This window comes from Parasteatoda tepidariorum, chromosome 12 (assembly GCF_982258835.1).
Source record: "Parasteatoda tepidariorum strain Cologne lab strain chromosome 12, Ptep-v5.0, whole genome shotgun sequence".
Classification (NCBI taxonomy): Eukaryota; Metazoa; Arthropoda; class Arachnida; order Araneae; family Theridiidae; genus Parasteatoda; species Parasteatoda tepidariorum.
Window position 1 is genome coordinate 32,548,478 of NC_141766.1, and position 23,564 is coordinate 32,572,041.

The 23,564-nt window shown below is 29.1% G+C and overlaps 1 protein-coding gene across 2 annotated transcripts in view; it reads right to left on the reverse strand.

The window, feature by feature from the left end:
• Positions 1 to 23,564, reverse strand: part of LOC107440924 (cathepsin K) — a 42,662-nt gene extending 19,098 nt beyond the window's left edge. The window contains exon 1 of one of the 2 annotated variants that reach the window (XM_043041010.2): positions 23,444 to 23,564. The gene's annotated coding sequence lies outside the window, so the exon portion shown is untranslated. Of the gene's footprint in view, positions 1 to 3,811; positions 4,137 to 23,443 lie in introns of those variants that run through there. The other variant, XM_043041009.3, reaches the window with a different exon arrangement.

Sequence of the window (23,564 nt, forward strand, 5' to 3'; positions counted from 1 at the left end):
AAAGCAAAACCATAGCCTTAGTGGTTTTTTACCATTACAAGAAAAAAAAAATTTGTAACAATGACGTAACAAAATTTTTTTTTATCCCAACAAAACAAGTTCTTACAACAAAAATCTGCCACTGCGGCTCAAGTGTTTTATTAGGAAAAAATTGCGATAGTGAAAAAATTGTAATAGTGAAAAAAGTTGTGATAGTGAAAATCCGTAATAAAACTGTTTTTTTCCAACAAAACAAGTTCTTACAAAAAAAATATGCCACTGCGGCTCAAGTGTTTTATTGGGAAAAAATTGTGATAGTGAGAATTTCACTTCATTATTATATCAATTTGACTGTAAACTCAAATAGCAATTTTATTTATATGCTGTTTAAAAATATAAAGTAGTTGTTAAAAAGTATAGAAAATAATCATAAAAGAATTGAAGAAAAGGTTAAATTATATTATGAAACTCAAAACTGCATGGCAAAAACTAGAATTTCAATTGATGGTTTTAATCCATTTTTTGTTAGGTTGAAAAACCGTTTTGCCAACAAAACGGTTTTAAATCATTAAATCTGTGGAGAAATAACGAGTATTTTTTACAGTGCATGATATGAGCTTAAGTTGCTTCTGAAAGCTTTGAAAGCTTACAAATTACTGATAAGTGTTACCAATGACATAATTATCCTTCTTGTTAATTATATCAAGTAATTAGTTACATCAAGTTATTAGTTACTTCATCCTGCAGATTAATCACGTTATTAGTTAAATGAAGTTATTATCAACACTCTGTCCACAGGATGCTTACTACCTTGAACACCGCAAATATTTTCCCTCATTTTTAATCTGAAACCATAATTTTGTAACAAAATATGCTATGAGTTACATGTAGTATTTAATGTGAGTTAAATGATGTGTTTAACTTATTTCAATTTTTAAGTACGCTGATTTTTGTCACCGTTCGAGACTTCAAGAATTCAATATTTAATTTTTGAAAAATTGAATAAAATATAAAGAGAAAGTGTAAATGTAGTTTGAAAGAAAAAACGTTTCGTAGATTCCAAAATAAAATGACAATCTAATCTGTAGAACTTAAAACTTTTTTAAAGCCAGTAGTATAAGCAAACTGCTGTCTAGTCAAAAAAAAGTTGGTGTATATCTGTTCAGTATCTTTAAAAGCTAATTAAAGAGGATTTCATTTAGTCAATATTCCTCTATTACAAGGGATTTTCATTAACACTTGGCATCACCTCCTACATCAGAAACCCACCACACGGTATTTTATAAGTAGTGTACGCAGACTATTTAAAAAGTGTACCAGTTGTGCGCATGTACCCAAATTCTTATTTAAAAGTAATTGAGATAATTTTACCATATATATTTGAGAATTAAATCTGTAGTGGCTGACAAGTGAATAGGACAAACCAATCATATTCATAGTTTAAGCAAATTTTTAGACATATATTTGCTACCACTTTCTTATTTTTACTAGATTTTCTATTAAATGGCTCTTTCGTAAACTGGTTTGCCTTCATAGTGGTCTGATCAAACTACTCATAAGAAACCGTGTGGAGGCTTGGTCCCTTTCAATGCTAATAAGTTTGTAATTATCTGTCAATCAAAGCTTGGTTCGACAAAGGTATAAAATAATTTTAATAACGTTTGCTAAATCATGTTTGTCTGAGGAAATGCTTGTCGAAACCTTGCGACGGTGGCTACTATATACAAAGCTGCCAAACTCATTTTGAACAGGGATGTACACCCTTTTCTACTGTGATTAGAGAATCCGGCAAATATACTCAAAAGTTCCTGGTTTAATCCAAAGAACATATCTCACGCAATTCTAATGCTTGGGGGTAACTGTACAAAACTGCCTATCACACCCTGATTGGTGCTGTACACATTTTTCCACGTCATTTAGAGCTTCCGGTTATGGGCCTGAAATTCCCTAATATGATCTCTGTCGGTGCCAAAGAGCATCTCTCGTGCAATTCTAGCGTGTGTCGGTAAACATACATAACTGCCTATCTCACCCTGATTAGAACTATACACCTTTTTCCACTTTGTTCACAGCCCTCTGTTATGGATCTAAAATTCTCTAGTATGATCTCAACCGGAGCCAAAGAACATCTATCATACAATTCTAGTATGTGTTTCTAAACATACAAAGTTGCCTATTTCATCCTGATTGGGGCTGTATACCTCTTCCACGAAGTTAAGAGCCTCCGGCTGCGAACTCAAAATTTCCTGGTTTAATCCCTGCTGGTGCAGACGAGCAATAGATCACACTGATGAATACAGACAACAAACACGCAACTCCATCATTTCTAGACAAAGCTGCAGTACGCTTCAACCACCTTGACTCGACTCATACAATGCATGACTCTTAATTAACTTAAAGCTCAAACTGCACTGAAATGGTGACTTGCCACATGACCACGCGACCTTTCAATCACGAGAACACTTAAGTCTGACAATGAGTCAAACTTAACTCGGTCACCAGAGAAGTGTGTGCAGCGACTTCAATATGAATATTTGTAATTCATCCTAGTCGGGGGTTAAAGCATCCGGCTACGGATTTAAAGATCCTTGGTACGCTCCCAGAAAGCGGGGTATGTAAATCGTACTTTGTAAGGAGCACACAAGCCTAACTATGCATGTGTAATTATTAATGAACAATTGATAAGAGACCACCTTGGCCGAGGGATTTTGCTGTTCTGTCAAACGATATGCAGCGGTAGTGGGTTCGAATCCCAACGTGACCCTGAATATATTGTTGTATGTCCTTCTTTATCTTGTACTATCTGTACACTTCGACAAAAGCTTATAAAACATACATGTAATGAGTACACAAGCCTAAGTATGCGTTACAATTAAATTTTTAAAAAACTGAAAATTATTTCATTATAGCATTTTAGAATATTAATTTGTCTATTTATGAGAATTTCTGGTAATGCATATACTGTCTTAAATTTTAAAACTAAACAAAAAATTGATTTTTAATTACTTTTTAGGGGTTGAAAACTAGGGAAAACCCTCGATACTTAGTCCCAACTTTCCCGTCTCAACATTAAAAAATATTTTTTGTGAACTTTCATTTTGTTCTTTGTTTCAATTTCAATGTGAAACTTTTTTATATATTTTTTAAATTCTGTTTCGATGTAAAAAACTTTTTACCTTTTCTTCATAAAGACATTTATGAAGAAACAATATTTAATATTCGCTATTTTTAGCGTTTATTAGCGCATTTTTTGTATAAGCGATTGTCTGGTCCAATACCGTAGTTTTACCTAAAATAAGATATTAATTGATACAATTACCAATACATAAAAAATATACAACAACTGAAACATAACTGCTTAAACATTCTCTTCATTTTCTGAGCGTTAACTTGTCTTCTATAATCATTGATTTTAATATTTTGTTAATTGAAATATAATTTAATTTTTTCAGTTTATGCTTGCTGACTTGCTGGAGATAACTTAATGCAAACATCCAACTTGAAAATATATTTACTATTTCAAACTTTTTTGAATATATTTTTTTTGTGTCTGGGAGGTAATTTGGTCCAAATATACCCAAATAAGATTAACAACAAAATAAAATTGCCTAAACGTTCTCTTAATTCTCTGATAGTTGACTTGTATTTCTAGTAGCCAATTTTGATATTTCGTTAAACGATGTGGAATTGGGTTTTTCTGAAAATATTTTCTTCAATTTCATTTGAATATTTTCAGTTGATGCTTAATAAAAGGTTTCACTATCCGAAAATTACTTTTTTTCTTTTAATTCGAATGAATAAAAGTAAGAAATCCAAACAAAAAACAACTTACCTTCTCAGACGTCTTAATTCTTAAAAGAGTGGATTAATAGTGAAGCTGGAAGTTATGCTATTGTACAAGCTAAAAATTAAGATTATCCAAAATTGAAAAAAAAAAATATTGTGTGTCCAGCAGTTTCACGACTGATTATCAAACATATTAATTTTTAACTATTGACTTTGACGTAAAGAAGAGGTGTCTTTTCTGCCAAACCATTTATTTAACGCCAAGCACAAATGTGAAGAAGCTAGCCGTTAAAACTACCAAGGTAAGCAAGGTTCTGTAAGTGCTGATCACTATCGCATCTATTCTCATTTCTTCAGTGATTAAAGTGCAAAAAAATGTATTAAAAATTTCATGACTGAGAATCATTTAGCCATTTACGATTTCTGATACAAGTTGATGGCTTGACTTCAAATAATATACAGCAAATGCTACCTAAAAGAAAATTTAGCGTCAAATATATTGGTATATAAAAAATGTTGTTGTATTTTATCTATATATTCAAAAAATTCTAGATTCGTATACAGTTTCAAAGCGTGAAAAAATGCCAGGTGAAATGTAGTTTTTTTTTTTTTTTTTACCTGAAGTATCTCATTTGCACCAAACATATTTTTATCGCATTCCAGTGAATGGGAAATTAAATCATCCTTTACAGCTTGGAACAGTTTGCTAGAATAACTTTTATGTATTATACATCAGTTCGTCTTTTGCTAATATTATGACTTTGAGAATATGATTTAACGCGATCAATAGAGCCGAGATTCAGAATCGTGTAAATTATCTTTATGTAAAGTTCATGATCATTAAAAAAATGTCTATTGGTTGAGGAAGAAATACTGATATCATAATGAAGAGATATTTAAAGGAAAAAGATATCCTCAACTTGAACGAATTTTCAGAAAACATGAAATAGCGCGTTTAAGAAGATATGAAAGAGAGTACTTAAAAAGGTATATATAAAGATAGATGGCGAAAAAACATCATCTTTAAAAGATAGATAATGAACATCATCTAACTATGGTCTGACCACCGTAAAAGATGATTGAAAAATAAGCATGGTACGAGAACATTAGTTAAAATAGGAGTTGTATAGAAACGTATTTAAGGAAATTGTATGATAAGCAGGGAAAAATATTATAAGCTGATATATATGCTGAAGAATTATCACTTCAGGCCAGTGATAATTCTTCAGCATATTTAAATTACCGTATTCAAGTTTATTCTACGAAGATCAATCATGCGGTGTCAGGATTATAATTAACTACAAACCCTTTCCGTTGCAATACAAATAACAGAGTGGCAGATATAAGCAGGTTTTTTTTCCATTTTACCTGGGTTAAGTAAACTAATATATATATATATATATATATAATATATATATATATATATATATATATATATATATATATATATATATATATATATATATATATATATATATATATAATATATATATATATATAATATATATATATATATAATATATATATATATATATATATAATATATATATATATATATATATATATATATATATATATATATATATATATATATATATATATACTCATGGACAAAACAATTAGCGCACCTTAGCTTGGTGCGCTAATTTTTTTGTCCATGAGTGTGTCTATATATTCCAAACGATTCCATGCGAATTACTGAAACTTCGAGCATTAATTATCAAGAAAGTCATGACTTGTTTTATGCTTATGGTCTTTGTCTTTAGTTGTCAATTTGTGATGGATTCATATTTTTATCTTTACAGCTGAGCTACATTGCTGCACACTATAATAACCCATCTTTTTTGTTAGGATTACATTTCTGAACCACCATTGCTATATAATCTCTGTGTGTGTGAGTCGTCTACTTTACTTATACATAGTTATAACCTGACTCGCCGAGTTATATTACCCTTCCTAGAAATTTGTTCGTCTAGTTTTGAATTGCCCTTCATATTTTTTAATACAACAAATAAAAACTTTAGAGTCATACTATTGAGGTTAGAAAAAGGGAATCTACTGTTTTGTTATAGTACTGAAATGAAAGTTGAAACTGAGAAGCTACTTAAATTTTCATTTTCTGCATCCCAACCAGTTCTGTATAAGCTAGAATTGGTAGTTAAAAGTCAAATTATCATTGTGCCTAGTTAACTGATAGCACGTCGGAATAAGTTTTACTTCAAAACATGTTTCGCATATTTCAATATTAAATGCATTGAGCTGCAGTAAGATGCACACCGAGAAAAAAATTGTCGGAATTAGGAAAAAAAAATGAACAGCTGAGTCAAAAACTGTTGTTTGCAAATAGTACTTGTCTGTATCATTAAGCTTTACAAATGATACGTAGTATAGCAAAATCTGTGATAAGCTCTGAATATGTTTAAAATGCTCCGCTATTGAATGTAATAAAAAAGTTAACATCCTGAGTAACTTTTGATCTACTGATCGCATCTTCACGTAATAGAACTCAAACTTAATGGTTAGATAGTCTAACCTTAAAAAATATGCTAATCAATTAATGCAGACAGTATTTTAAGAGACATAAAAACTGTCTGAATAAATAAGTCTTTTTCCGACGGATTCAATTTATTGACCCTCCCCTATGTTAATTTATAGTGTGTAGACTGTAGAGATTGAAGCTAAAGCTCACTTCGGGGGGAGAGTGTTAATTTCAGATATTCATATTGGGCCAAAATCACATTTCAAAAACAAAAAAAAGGGAAAAAAAGCGATTTACAGCTTGCTGTATTCAATTTACTCACGAACAGTTTAAGCAATAATTTATAAAATAGTTGAATCTGGAAATAATTAATAATAATTAAACCTTAGAACATTGAACTTTGATCTTCAGTTCAAATTTCCATTGAAAGTATTCATGTCTTAATATTAGGGGGACCAGAAAGTAATGACGTTTCGGTGCATTTCATATTTATTATCTAGATTTTACTTTTAATTAATAATGAATTCACCCTCATTAGCAGCAACTTTTCACTGCCGGATCGAAAATGAATCGAAATGGATAGGAAAAAAAATTAATGTTTTTAGGACTAATGAATATTTAATGCGCCGTAACGACATTACTTTTCCGGTCTCCCTAATAGTAATGTGTCGAAGTATGTAATTGAACACAAAAAAAAATGTTCCATGCCGTCTTTCACTCATTTAACTGCATATAAATAGACGTATTTTCAAGAAATTTCAGAGGATCTTTAGTTTCACCAAAGCCTTGAGGGAAAAAAAACTTTTTGTCAAAAATAGAAAATACTTGTCTAATTTACATAAATAATATATCCTGAAAATTGCAACATAATCAGAAATGTCAACTATCCAGCCTTGCCAGCTTTGTCCGGTTTTTTTGAAAAAAAACTGGCTTTTTAAATCATGCCTGATGCCGATAAAACTCTACTTAGAGGCTGCGATGAACATTAAATGTCAGAAAGTAATATTCATTTAACCCTTTAACGGGCCCTTTATTTCTTGTAAGAATAAATTAAAGTATTTTTGGAATTGAAATTGTTTTAAGAACAGTAATTGATATATATTAAAAAAACTCATTTAATTTATAAAAATGCCATTTTTTTGGTGGTAAATATGGCATTTTTATAAATTAAAGAGTAACTATTTAACATGACCCTATTAGGAACTTACTGACTTTTATTTTTCTTCATTTATAAAATAAATTCCTTAAATGCTACAAACTTCAGTAAGAATTATGTATTTTATAACTTTTATACGTTTTTTTAAAGTGACAAATGGTTACCAATTTTATTCAAACTTACTTCAAGAAAGCTGAAGTTTTTGAAAAATGGAAACCTAAATTAAAAGTGGTAAAACGTGGTGGTAAGTATACTTACCACGGCCTTCAAAAGGGTTAATCCCAAAACTAACAATGAAATTATGGATATCTGGAAGAAACTAAATTATTTTCAATACTGAAAGTTCATTTTTTGTAATAAAAAATAATACGAAGGACTATTGATCTAGCGAACCTTTCTTTGATATAGATGTAACCAATAGAAAATTGATAATCGTAATAATTGATAATCAAAAATTGATAATCGAAATTGATAATAGAAACACGAAAATAAGCCCCCGTCTAACTGTTAACTACTACGTCTTTTGAAAACATTGGAACCCAAAGAGAAATATGTTATATATTATTAAAAAAAAGGAAAACTTTATTTGAAGTTAGGACTTAAGTTAACAAAAATACACCGTGTTTTGCAATTCAATCAATCACCATGTCTCCAGAGCTACATAGATTTTAGTACTAAATTAAGAAATAATTCCAAGACCGATTTCCATAAGGATTTCTATAAGCTAATGAGTAATTGAAATTTTTAGAAAGACAATAGAGAAACTAAGGAGCCAAGTGGATATTCGAATGTGTACAGTGCACCAAAAAAAAAAGAACGGGCCACCCTAAATAACTTGTCATCTAATGATCAGACTTCACGCTCCGAGACTCAAGTTTAATGGTTAGAGGGGGTAACTTTCAATATGCTAACTAATTAGTGCAGATGATATTTTAAGTTGCGAAATCGGACACAAAAACGTACTTTCTCTGAATAACCACATAACCATACCTTTTTTAAGACGGATTCAGATTTCTTTTCTTCAGATATAATGGGGTAACTGCAATCTGGGAAATATGGTCCCCATACTTTGGTCAGGAGAGTGCTATAAAGTTTTGACCCCTTAATGCTAATTTTACTCTTTGTGTATTTCGCCATATCTAAAGAAATTTTTAAGTGAATTGAAATATTTTTACCCACAATTATAAAATTCGTTTATCCAAAGTTTATTCGTAATTCCAAACAAAAAATTAATTTCAGTAAATAAATATTATTTTTTATTATTTTATTTAATAATAGTCGAAAGATTTTGAGTAGTAAGGTGTACAATTTTTTACATCATTTTAAAGTATCTAGTTTTACATGGCAAAATGCAAAATTTGAGCGAAATCGGTTAAATAGTTCCTGAGTAATTGAATTTTAAATATACGACTTTTTTAAAATTTGATTTCTCAGGAACTATTAAACAGATTTTACTCAAATTTTTTTTTTTTTTGCAATGTAAAATTAGATACTTTTAAACTACGTAAAAAAATTTCTACCATGCAATTAAAATATTTTCGACCATTATTAAATAAAATAATATCAATAATAATATTAATAATAATAATAATTAATTTAATAATAATAATAATTATTATTATTACTAAATTAAATACTAAATATTTGCTGAATTTTTTTGGCATAGAAAATAAACTTTCATTATTATTTAATAATGAAAAGAGTCATATTTTGGAGGATGGCATTATTTCCCTTGCCCACAGACACTATAGCTTGCGAAATGATGATATGTCAGTCAGCTAAGTAAATATAAATTTTTCTTGAATTCGCAAAAAAAAGAAGAAAAAAATGTTTGCATGATTTAATATTTATGTAATATATTTCTTGTCTATTGATCACTGAGTTTAATGTACGCATCGTTTTATGCATAATAAATGTCTCTAATAAAAAGGATGTATATTTTGTTTATTAATGACTCACTTATACAAACTTCCAACTTCTTTTAAGATTTTTATTATTTAATTGATTTCTCCCAACTCCTTCAACATCAATGGGTGTCGAAGCTCATACTAACAGGTAGAGAAAAAGCTTGTAATTACTTAAAAATTAACTTTTAAATTTAACTTAAAGTAATTGCTTAATTTTTTTTTAGCTTAACTTATTATGATATCAAAGGAAGCTAGATTTTTTCGATTCTCTATGCCTTAATTGGATAGTGGTTTGAACAACTACTACACCTTCTGAACATTTTGAGGAATGTAAATCTTATTTTATTTTTGGGTGTTAAAAATTTTTTTAACCATTTCAACTTCGTTTAAAATGAATTTGTATTTAAATTGTAGCCGGCATCATTAATTATAGCACTATTTAATTTTTTTTCATTTATTTCATTCCACTAAAGATTTCCACTCAAAATTTTTAGGACTCTATTAACTACGGCCGGCAATGATGTAATGTTACCATTCGATAAATAATAATGAAGGCATGGTCACAGCTAAGAAGTAAAATAAATCAAAATCTCATGTGTTTAAACTATTTTAATTTAATATTTAAGAATGGTCATTTCAAAAACAAAAAAAAATTAAACTAAGTTTTCACCAACAACTGCGTGCGAGTTTGAATTTATAGCTTAAAATCATAAATTTCCTTTCGTACTGTATTCGTTTATTCGATACTGGTTAGCGTACCTGACAAATCAGTATCCAATGGAAGCATTTTGTCTTGGTGCTCGCGGGTTAAAATCCCATGTCGAAGTATGTATATTTTTATAACCAAATATTATTTTTAATAATGTAATTAGTTATGACTTTTATACCTAGATAGCGCCATCAGTGTCAACACCTATGACGTATAAAAATGTATAGTTATTTTAATCATCAGATGGAACCACGAGTATCGGATGAACTAGTACGGAAACGGAAACCAAAACTGTTCCGCCTACATATTTTGTAAACCGAAACCAAATTGAGTGTTGCCATCTTCAAATATCAAATCTAAATAAATGAGTGTTGCCACCGCTAAAAAATACTAAAACCAAAATTGAAATTAAAATAAAGCATTCAAGTGGGCAGAAATGGGAAATGTGCGACTTTTTTGTAACCAAAACTTAACCAGGTGTTTCCACCGGATGCTCGAAATTTCGGAAACCGAAAGTAAAACTAAATTAGGTGTTACCTCCAGAAATTTTCGAAACCAATACTATAACAAGAGGCGAACAATTCAACTCGACCACTTCTTTTGTTCTGGAATCTGCTTTTTTATACGGCTGCTAAACTCAAAACAAAAATTTTTCAGTTTAAATTTTAACATTTTTGTATGGAGCATTTTACGGATACCTTGCTATTTTTTTTTATAATTTTTTGGTTTAAAAGAGAACTTTAATATTAGCATCAAGTCAAAGGATAGGTGTCGAAATTTCTAAAAATTATACATATGCAAAAAAAAAAGGAAATTTTTTTTTAAATAAAATTATTTTTTCCTCGTTACTCTATATAGTTTGCACAGGTTTCGCTAAAATTGATGATGATGCAAGTATTATAGGAGGTGGGTTAAAAAAAACTCTGTGTAGCTTACATATAATGTATATTATTGTCTGTGTCGGTTGTCGGTATCGCTCTTTTTTTCTAATTATTATTAATAGCTGCTTTTGAGGGGGTCATTTGGCGAACAATTTAATAACTCTGTATTGTTTTCTAGTCCAAAAGAGAACTTGGATATTAACATCATGTCAATGGATGGGCGTCAAAATTTCTAAAAATATATGGATGGTTGACTGTATGCAAACAATAACAAGCTTCCTGAAACGGTAGAAAATTTAGTTAACTTCCGGTGTATTCTTCCGCTTATGCTGTGCTTACGAGGCGATGTGTAAACAAGCTTAATATTTATTCTAAGAAGTTTTATTATTGTAATTGGTGATTAAATTTACTCGTGAGTTTACCATTCATAAGAGATTCTTGTAATCAACAAATTCTAGCTGGTTATGAGTCAAAAACAAATTCAAGAAAATTAATATCAAAACATAAACAAAGTGCAAAGTTTGCCATGTTTTGAGTGGCTATCCTTGTTTGGCTATATTGATGGTGTTTTCAATTTAAATGTAAACAATAACAATCTCGAGCTCCATACCTGCTCTAGTTCCGGTTAAAAAGTTTACGACTGCTTACTACAGCTTATTCTACGAGGCGATATTTTGCGAGGCCAAACGGATAATTTTGTTTTCAATGAAAGAAGTAAATTACATAATTTCTGAGCTCAAATCTGCCGTATTTCATAAGATATTAATGTTATTAAGTAATTCTGGTGAGTTTGAAGTGAAAATTTGTTTTAGTTATTTATAGATATATTCTTAAAAAAGGTGACATGGTAGCTAGATTTTGAATAACTTGCTTTTTTGGCAGTCCTGATTTGGTCTCCTTCCATTTGTTTATTACTGTTTGTTCTTGTTGCAAGCTGTGCACCATCTTACGTTAGTGTTAGTATCTTTAGCATTGTAAACACAAGTAATAAGTAATCAAATACCACGTTTGCAAGAATCTCAACACACAATGATCACGTTGAGAGCCAAATGGCTTAAAAATACACCGGAAACAGTAACCCGGAAGTATAGGCGGTATGGAGCTTGCAGCGTTCCCTAGTGTATAAAACACATTTGTGTAAAATATCAGTGCTTGATATTTTTTATGTTGCATCATAGCATGATTGAAAAGTCTTCCGAATTCATTTGTTGTTCGCTTCGTTGAAATTTAAATTGAAAGAATGCGTTATTAAAAACTATTAGTATAATAATATTGGATGGCGCGCTTTTTCTAGTTTAGGCGTAAAAATCAATCGGAAGTAGTAACGTAAAGTCTTTCGACGAATTTTAGCCCCTAGCGCCATCTTTGCTTAGCTTTACATGGTCAACCATCCTTACATTCACTAAACAATATTTATAAAACAATTTTTTAAAAATTTATTTTGTACTTGTCATCTATATAGTTAGCGCAGGTATCTCTGAAATCGATGATAATGCAAATATGATATGAAGAGGGTTTAAATATTCTGCATACTCTATATTTGATGTATACTATTGTCTATATGAGTTATGAGCATTGCTCTCCTTGTTTTCTAATTACTAATAATCTAATAACAGCTGCGTTTGAAGGGATCATTTAAAGAACACTTTAATAATTTTTTATAAGTTTTGGTTCAAAAGAGAATTTTTGCCAAAATTTCTGAAAATATATACGTATGCTAAACAATATTTATGAAACATTTTTTTAAAAAAATATTTTATTCTTGTCCTCTATATAGTCAGCACAGGTGTCGCTAAAATCGATAATGATGCAAATATGGTATAAGGTGGATTAAAAAAATTTTTTAGCTTTCATTTAATAAATACTATTGTCTATTTCGGTCATAGGCATTGCTCTTCTTTTTTTTTTCTATTTATTATAAATAGCTGCATTTGAGGGGGTCAATTGGTGGACATTTAAGAAAAAACTTTTATAATTTTTTGGTTAAAAATAGAGCTTGATATTAATATCAAGTCAAAGGATGGATCCCAAAATTTCTAAAAACAGATACATTTTTTGAAAAATATTTGTAAAACATTTTTAAATTTTTTTTATTTCATCCTTGTCACTCTATGAAGTTAGCACAGATGCCACTAAAATCGATAATGAAGCAAATATGATATGATGTGCTTAAAGTCTAAGCTGCTGAGGGTAAAGGCCTCTTAATCAATCTAAGATGAATTCTTCAGGAAAGAAAAAAAATCACGTTCTCGTACGACCATCAAAACTTTGAGAGATGTAAAAAGGTTATAGAAAACTACCTTTGGCTTTGGCTTAAACCACAGTTTGGCAAAAATGGAGATAGGACCTTTGTCTTGAGAACAGTATAGGACTACCAATATTTTGGAACCCATAAAAAATATTTACACGTCAGTCGAAATAAAAGATAATTCTAAAACAAATGTGCGAAGTATGCCAAATTCTGTTGGAAAAAATTGCATGGTGTTTGGTTTCTTAACGCTTTATTTGAATAGATTTTTTTTTATCAACTATTAACATTAATTGCAACTGAAATAACACTTGAAAGTATTACATTCAAAATATTTATATTATCATGAGAAATTTCAAAAATAAAGGGGCAAATTAACATTTCTTGTTTCGACAAAGATATTTCTTGTTTCGAACATCACCCTAAAAAGAGTGATATATTTTTCTAAGTTTAGTGACAATTAAAAAAATATTTCTAATTTCTGACTTCATCACTTCCATTTTAATCTTATATATTGATATTATGTCTTTACAAGTCTTCAACATACTGTTCTTCAAATATCTTTTCATTTTTAATTTTTATTTTGTACAAGTTGCCGTAAAATAGTTAGGATAAAACAGAGGAAATACAGAGACTCCAACTACTACGGATTCTCCATAGTTTTAAAAAAAAAAATTTTAGTGCTATCCAGGTAATGTATTTATATTCTAGTAAATTAAGAATTTAGAGAATTTTGTCCACCACTAAATGCATGTAATTTCAACAGATGTAAATATATCTACATATATATCGTGTAGGAAACAACATCGGCATTAGTCCCATGCAAAATGGCTACTGCACTATTTTAGATGACAATGTGCTTCCTACGTTGTGGCAGTTTTGCGGAGTGGACCCCTGTTACTTCCAGGACGCAATGCCAGCTGTCATGTTGCGAGGGTCACCAAGGCTTGGCATGGTGCCAATGGGGTTAATCGAATGGACTGGCCTGCCCAGAGTCCAGACCTAAACCCTGTCGAGAACCTCTGGGACGAGTTGGATCGTTGAATTAAGGGGTGTACTACCCGTCCAAAATCGGTGAAGGTCTTCTTCAAGCCGAGTGGAAGAAAATACCACTAACTGTCACACAAGGACTTGTGGAAACTATGCCCCGGAGGGTTCACGCTGTAATTGCCTCTCGTGGAGGCTCTACCAACTATTGATTATGATTAAAGTTTGTTTTTCTTTTTAATAACACTTACTTATTGGTAGATAGTATATATATATATATATATATATATATATATATATATATATATATATATATATATATATATATATATATATATATATATATATATATATATATATATATATATATATATATATATATATATATATATATATATATATATATATATATATATATATATATATATATATATATATATATATATATATATATATATATATATATATATATATATATATATATATATATATAAGCAGAATCCGTAATAGACTTGCAGTCTACGGAAATGTATTTGACAGCAGTTTCCCATCTCTTACGTATCATTAAACAAAGATACCTGATTTGCATTAATTAAATTTCAATCATAGAACACAAAGCTAAACTACTTTAAAAGACTTTTAATATTTTTCTGATTTATTCCGATTTATAAATTGTGTTCCAAATCAATTTCAAGACACAATATTTCTCCAGAGCAATATTTTTTCAGTTATAAGACTACGAGAAAGCACCTGTTGTTCTCAATGTTAAAAAATGAGATAAGATCATTATATTCTGTGTTTGTGTTTACACAATACTGACACTCACGTTTTAAGTTATATGTGATGGTATGGTATTTAATTTATTGATTTCTGTTAACTTAGCTATTTACTCTGTTGCTATTTACGTTCTGAAAGTAATAAATTTCATAGATTTAGTATTTGAAGTAAAATTTTGAGTATTAAATGCCACCAAATAGGAGATGAGAACCTGGAGATGCTCAGATTTAGCAGAAATACCCATCAACTCTATTATAAAGTTAATTTATGCTAATATACTTAGCAAATTATTTACATGCGTCTTATCTGTATTGTTTTATCACGCATGGTGAAAAACACATGATGAATTTATATCACATATAGAAAATGAGCAATGCATATGGTGTTTTGATAAATACACGAGAACATTAAAACTGTACCCATTTCTAGCAGCATGTTCTAAAAAGTATTTACCAAAGATCCATAATGTGAGATATTTTACTTGACATTAGGAGTACCTAATTCCATTGATGACAACTTTTAGTGGAATATTTCCCCGAGTTGTTAATACACAAGAACATTAAAAATTTCACCTATTTCTAGCAGCATGTTCTCAAAGTATTTAAAAAAAAAAAGCCAAAATGTAAGATAGTTTATTGGACATTAGGAGAACCTAATTCCATTGATGACAACTTTTAGTGGAAGATTTTCCTAAGTTGTTGATACACAAGAACATTAAAACTTCACCTATTTCTAGCAGCATATTCTCAAAATATTTACCAAAGAGCCATAATGTAAGATATTTTAATTGACATTAGGAAAACCTATTTCATTGATGTTAAATTTTACACTTTAAGTGGAAGATTTCCCTAAGTTGTTGGGAAATAAAGCAAAAACTTTAAAATTTGAGTAGAGTTATTTAAAATAAGAATTCATAAGCATTTAAGTAATGATTTTCAGATCTATTACATACAGAATATAACTGTAAGTAATCGTTGTAGTAAACTCTTTTTATTTATAGTATATTAAGCGGAGAATCTCACATTAAAGTATAAATTTTGCTACTGCTTCGGGAAAACACAGCAAAAAGCGTAAAAATTGGCGGAAGAGCAATTTAATTATTCATACCTTTATTTCTTTTTCAAAATATCGATTGATTATTCGAATGCAATTTCCTTTAAAATAAATTTTATTTCATTTTATTTATTTGTTTATCTCTAACATTATCAATCAGGAACAATAAATACTCATTAACTTCTTGATACCTAGATAGCATTTAGGAATGCAATTGCATTTGTATCTATGCAATAGTTATTGTATACTAGCAAATTGCAAGATTTTTATGATCATATTATTCAGAATTATTAAACCCAAATCTTATATTTTACTTTCCTTCTTTATTTTAATTATATGTTAATATCTTGAACAGTTTTGTATTAGTAAACAATTGCTTCAGATATTTGTTCATGCTGATGTCTAACGAGAAACTACATTTCAGATTTTAAAGTTGAAATTTTACAATTTATATTACGTTGTAGATTATTGCTTAATATAATTTAACTTTCACAAATGTAACAATTGTGATTATTCGTATGATTAAATATTTGCTTCAGATATTTTTACATGCCGATGTCTAAAGGGAACTTGCATTTCAGATTTCAAAGTTGAAATTTTACACCTTAATGTTGTGGATTATTACTTAATAATTTGAGGTTTCCAATTGTAACAATTATTATTATTTATGATGTTTACAAACCAAATATTTTTTTCAAAAAAACAAATATCAGTACGGAAATAATTAGAGGAAAGCTGGAAAGCTTTGGAATTATTTCCAATATATATATACATATCTAATGTTTGCTCTTTCCTCAAACCTGAGTTTCAGCTGCCATCTTTAATTTACTGAGGGAGAAAAAAGTAAAATAGAGAGCATATTTTAACCTGACATTGCTACCTAGAAAAGAGAGGTATAATTTCTCATGTATTTTGTTACGCTAAATCAAATTAAGCAAGACACAAATCGATAAGATTAATAGTTAAGAAATTATAAGAGTTTCGTCAAATAAGATCATATTTTTTGACTTAGACATATATCCTCAAAGATACATATAAATCCTTCACATTTTTGAAACTATAAGTTCTATCAACTTGAATTTAATTTTATTCGATTAAACATAAGAGAAAGAAAACAATGTTTCACGCGTCCTTGTACCAATTTCAGATGCGTAATTTGGTATTAGTCAAAAATTGCACTTTTTATACATGAGACATACTAAAGCTTAATGACTTCTAGACGATTAGTCATTTTGGTTTCAAAGAAATCTTCGGATATCCATAATTGGCGAAAGCTGCAGCATTTTTTTAAAAAAGCTAAATCTTTCTCTTAATTTATGTCCTTATTCAACTACTTAAGAGCTGGTTTACAAATATTTTTTTTAACTCTTAGTTTAAAATTTTTCACATCGAAATGCTGATATTTGACCACAGGAAATATTTAGCACTTTTTTAACTGAATTTTACACTTATCGTGCATTTTATTATTCCTATCAATTTTACATTTATACGTCTATTTTCATAGTCATATTTAAACTTTTATATATAAAACTTTTATAATTTTACTTTCATATATAACACTTTTATTAAAAAACTGAAAAATATGTGCAAAGTTATGAAAGCCAGTGTTGACTATGAAAAGAGAGAGAGAAAAAAAAATTAGTATCCTGATCTTTCTATTAACGAGATGACACTCAGTATACAGTCTTGTGATTTACACTGCTTTCATAATTAACTTTTAAAATAAAATTCACTAAATGAAATAAAATGCGTGTAAAACCTGGGAATGCTAGACAAAAAATGGGAAATTAAATAAATATGAAAACCAAGCGCATTTCGAAGCTCAGTAAATTGAAATACAAAACTTATGAAAATGAGAATATAGTGTGTGTGTATATATATATATATATATATATATATATATATATATATATATATATATATATATATATATATATATATATATATATATATATATATATATATATATATATATACAAGGGGTGATCAAATGAAAAGGTACGAGACGACGAACGTAACAGTTAAATATTTGCATATTCCGCTAAGGGAGAACGTGGCGAGACATCTCGGGATGCGATTGGAGTCTCTGACTGGGATTGTGGTATTGGAGCATGCGCGGGTGCCCGCCTTAGAGGAGTAGAGAGAGCCAGTCTATTGTTTGGGCTCGGAAAACTTGTTCAAAGATGGGAGTTACCTTTTTGGCGAAAAATTCATAGCTGGCGGTCGCATCGTACAGGAATATTTTTCAGAGTACCTAATGATTTTTCTCTCTTTTTTTATTTTATTTTGAATGCTTTCCCAATTTTACTCGTGATTGTAAGAAATAAGTTTTCTAATAAAAATACATTATAATATGTGCGCTACATGAAATTATTTGCTTTTAATTGCTTAATCATAAAAAGCTAATAACATATTAGTTAAGCATGATTTTACTAAACAATGAAATAAAAATAATGATTTTTTGAATCGAAAATACACTTGAAAGTGTGTAAAATATAAAGAAACAATTGCAAATTATTATATGTTTTAATTATTTTTGTCAAAAGGTCATAAGAGATAAGAATCTTTGTCTATCAAATGAATCCGCAGTAAAATGCTTACAGCATAACATGACTATGAATTCTTCTCTGTGGACATTTACTTCCCACACTTTTCGTTTTATCTCATCTTTAGGAAATCTATGTATAAACAGTTAGCTATTAATACTGGGTGGTTTTAAAATTATTATTAGACAAATAAAATAATAAAGAAGCATGCTAAAAAATACATAACAATTTTTTTTAAAATTAAATTAAAGTTGAAACTATTAACTGAAATGATTTGAAAAAATCTCATAATACACTACACATTTAGTATCTGATTTTTAAAATGCAGAATATGTGTGAATAAAAAAATTAGCAATTTTATATTTAAGTTAAACAATTATGTAAATTGTTACTAAAAAACAAAGTAATTTAAAAGAAAATGTGCGTCTTCTATTAGTACAAAGAAGAATTATTAATTCAGGTTCAGATCGATGGGTCAGCTTATCCATGAAGTAAAGGCGGGCGGTACGCAATGCTAACCACATTGTCACTATTATGACTGTTGATCATTAAATTGTGCTAGCTTAACCTTCATGACTTTCAGGCACTCAACGGGCTATTGTGAGAATGCTTTGCTTTAAGAATTGTTAATACTTTACTTATCTTTTATTTTTTCTTAATTTTTATTATAAAAATATTTAGTTAAATTTTTAAAACATATTTCCCTAACATTTATACATACTTTACAATTAAAGCCTTTTATGGTTAATTTTAATCGATGCATAATTTTTCTTATTTAGATTACATATAATAATTAAAAAAAATTAACAGGACAACTAAAATGGCAATTTTTAATTTTTTTATTAGTATATATATATATATATATATATATATATATATATATATATATATATATATATATATATATATATATATTAATAAAAAAATTAAAAATTGCCATTTAGTTAATTGCCTGAACTGTATAAAATCTACAGAGAGCCAGATATTGTGAAATTCATTAAAATAAATCGAATGAACTGGGCAGCTCACATTTTCAGAAGGAATGATGACTCAAATTTAAAGAAAATCCTATTACACAAACCCCTAACGAACAGGAAAAGAGGTAGACCCAGGCTGAGATGGCTAGATTTAGTTGAGACTGATTTCCTTGCTCTAAAGGAGAAAAACTGGCGAACAAGTGTCAAAAGTAGAGAGAAGTGGATTCGAATTCAAAGGAAGGCACTGGCCCACCCTGGGCTGTCTAGCCAAATATGATGATGATGATGATGATATATATATATATATATACACTGGTATGCTATTCATCTTTTGCATAACTCTATTATAGTTTTAGTGTTATTCATAATTTTTCTGATTTTGTTTCATTTTTAAAATAAATATTAATATTTATACATGCTGCACAATTTGGAATTCTAGTTTGCCTGCCATGCGGTAATAACTTATTTCAACCAATGCATACAATTAAAATTTTAGTGAGTTAGCGTAACATAATAAAGGAATTTAAATTAAAATAACAAATTTTGATTTTGTCATTTGTCACTTTATTTTATTTTAAAAAAAAAGTATTACGAAATTCTATATAAGAACATACTATCTACCTGTTTGAAATATTGATAGTTCTCGATTTAATTAACATTTTATATTAAAAAAATTAATTAATGTTCAAAAAAAGAATTATTCACTTTTTACTCTTAGAAATCAAGATAAAATACATATAATAATAATAAATAGCTACTCCTTTGACAATCCTATAACAATTATTTAATAGGACCTATTATCAATAATATAACCAAGTTAATATTTTCCTGAATAATAAATGAACAGTAATAAATATGAAACTTCCTACATAAATATGAATATCCAAACAATTTTTCCTATATCATAAAAAAAGTATTCTTGAACTTATAAATTTTATTTAAAAACGTAAATTTTAAAAAATAATTTTATTTTTGATCCAAAAAATTATTTTTTACATGAAATGCACTTCCATATCTTTTATACTAAAATATATATATAGCTAAAATATATAATTAAATTCACCTGAAACTATTTAAGAAAATTATTTTAACGCATCATTACAAGTTACAGAGCGAAAATAAAATGCGATTTATTTGTAAACATTGGCGTGAAAAAAATGCGCCAAATTCGATGCGCGTGCTCATCAAAAAAGGAGTAAAAATATCAGAATATTTATATCAATATGAAATTTAATTGCAATGAAAATGCCTATAAATGTTAACTACATTATAATCTATTAATTTAAATAAAAATATAAAAAAATAATAGCTATTTTGCTAGTTAAAAACCAATTAAATTCATTTCCTAACCTGAAGTGCGAACATAAAAATTGCAAATAAATGTTTATAAGTGAATATAAAAAAATAAAAATCTTATTTGTGAAATGTAAAATGTCCTCCTTTAATGAATTTTTCGTCACACCCGTATGCGCAGCAGTATACTACCATTTTTTTAAAATTTTATAGTTCAAAACGCAGCTTATCAACCCACTTCCATAGTAAAAGACTGGGGATAGGGTTTACTGGAGGGAAAGTCGTCCAGGAATCACGTGACGATGTTCTTTGCAACGAGGGATGGGGGACTGGTTCTCTCTACCTAAATTACTCCTCTAAGGAGCCCGCGTGAGCAGGAAAGAGCAGAGGCTCTTGTCAAAAGCGGCGTCCAAATGATGCGCCAGTCCGTATGAGGACAGAATGGAGTTCGCGTTGCAAAATTCGACGATTGAGGAGCAGCGAGGTGTTATCCGATTTCCTTGAGCACAAAAAAACCATCAACTCCGATGTGTACTGTGAGACACTCTGACGCCTACGCAGGTCCATCGAGAACAAAAGATCGGGGCTGCTCACGGAGGGTGTGGTTCTGCTCCATGATAACGCGCGTCCACACGTCTCCACAGTCACACACATGGAACTGGCCAAGTTCAAGTGGGAGATGTTGGACCATCCGCTCTACAGTCCGGACATGTCGCTCTGCGATTTCCATGTGTTTGGTCCACTGAAGAAACACCTGAAAGGGAAGCTCTTCAACTCGAACTACGTACTCAAAGACGCTGTGAAGGACTGGGTCTCGTCACGGCCACAGGAATTCAGGGAACAAGGAATCCTGCGGCTTGTATATATATATATATATATATATATATATATATATATATATATATATATATATATATATATATATATATATATATATATATATATAGGATTCAATGCCTTAGTGTAACAACTGCGAACATTGCGTCATCCAACATCACGTAATACTTTAAGATCCTCCTGCATCATCCTGTTCGTCATTGAGAGGTGCCAGCCAGTCCCGAAGGGGAAGTCCCGGAGGGAAACTCCCGAATTTATAATTAACTCTTACTTTATACCATAGAACAATCTAATTCTGATTCACATGCATTCCGGAGACCACTGCGCGAAGGCAGCTCTCACGAGTCATGTCAATAATGTTAAACTTATCCTTCTATACTTTTTATTTCTATTAAATTGTCATGTTTGTTATATTATCGTCGTTATTTACTCCTATGATGCACTAACTCCCACATATATATATATATATATATATATATATATATATATATATATATATATATATATATATATATATATATATATATATATATATATATATATATATATGTAATAAGCGAGACAACAGCCTCTATGTTATCCCGCCAGATGTCGCTCGTCCGAACGAGATGGATAGAACTTTCTCGATGTAAAGGAAGAGTCAGTTGATAATGTTTTCTAAGTGAAACGGATAACCTTAGTGGTTAAGAGTCTAGATGACTATATTATTAGTTAATTGAAGTTTGTTTCTGTGTGAAACTTGGAACCTGTGTGGTTCGATCCTGTGTAACTAAATGTTTCTGTGCGAAACTGAGAACCTGTGTGGTTCGATCTTAATTGTTTTCAGAGTCTGTGTGACTCATGTTATCATTAAAGAATAAGCATAATCATTAAATGTCTTGATCGACTTTATTAATGGTAACCAAGGCATTTACATGTATATGTATATATATATATATATATATATATATATATATATATATATATATATATATATATATATATATATATATATATATATATATATATATATATATATATATATATATATATATATATATATATATATATCGCTCATGGGCTGCAAAAGTGCCACAACTCAAAAAACACGCGTTTCGGAATAAGAACCGGTGTAAACATAAAAATACACATTCTTTCAGTAGCAATACTAGCACAACTCATAATTCAACTTGAAGGTAATTTTCGTTTAAGCAAACTAAAGCATTTCCTATGCATTTTGCTTAGCAATGAAAACTTTAAACCCACTTATCTCAAAACTTGATTTTTTGAGTTGTGCCGCTATTGCAGTCCATGAGCGATATATATATATATATATATATATATATATATATATATATATATATATATATATATATATATATATATATATATATATATATATATATATATATATATATATGTAAGTATGGTACAATAATGTTTTTAATACAAGTTTTTCAGCAAAAAAAATGCCGTTGGTAACATTTGCATTTGAGTTATTTAGACATGGAATTTTTTCAAAAGCGTTGTGTATACTTTGTATGAAGTAACATATTTGTTCTAATAAAAGCCCTAATGTAAGGTTAATTTTCTTATTTATAAAATTTAAATACTAAATTTATCAAAAATGAAAAAAAAATATATGTGTTTCGAATTGAACTCGGTGTTGAATATAGTACAATAAATGCCTTGTACAAATTTTTCAAAAAAATGTAGTTAACATTTCATTTGCGTTATTTAAACATTGAAACTTTCAAAAGTCATTAAAGTACTCAATATTATTTAATTTGGTGATGCTATTTCAGGATAACAATTTTCAACCAAAAAGAAAAATGAATAAAATACTCACTTCTCGACCATTGACTTGTGTTAGTCTTTTCAAAATAATACTTTTCTCAGGAAAAAAAGGGTGTCATTTTCTCTTCCATATGATCATAAATAACAGAAAGCGCGTCTAAACTAAGAAAAGT